The sequence below is a fragment of the Hippopotamus amphibius genome, chromosome 3 (assembly GCF_030028045.1).
Source record: "Hippopotamus amphibius kiboko isolate mHipAmp2 chromosome 3, mHipAmp2.hap2, whole genome shotgun sequence".
Classification (NCBI taxonomy): Eukaryota; Metazoa; Chordata; class Mammalia; order Artiodactyla; family Hippopotamidae; genus Hippopotamus; species Hippopotamus amphibius.
In genome coordinates, this window is record NC_080188.1 from 141,976,039 (window position 1) to 141,976,396 (window position 358).

Here is a 358-nt window from a genome sequence, read left to right on the forward strand (position 1 = left end):
ATTGACATGATATAGTTTCTGTTATTCTTCTGTTATGATTCTTTAAGTTTTTGTAAACATTAATTGGCTCATGAATGATATAATATTCTTCCTAAACTGTTGTAGCCAACACACTCTCTTAATAGTCCTATTAATATCCATCTATTCACATACTAAACCGAACTATTACCAATGCCTTAATTACCTTGGTACATAATAGTAATGATTCTCAATCATTTAATTCTGCATATTTTACTCTGATAAGACTAAATGTGTGTGTGTGTGTGTGTGTGTGTATTTCAGCCAACTTACACAATTTGAACATATGCAGAACAAAAGATTTTTTTCACTCCCAGTTTCATCTAGAAATTCTTACCAG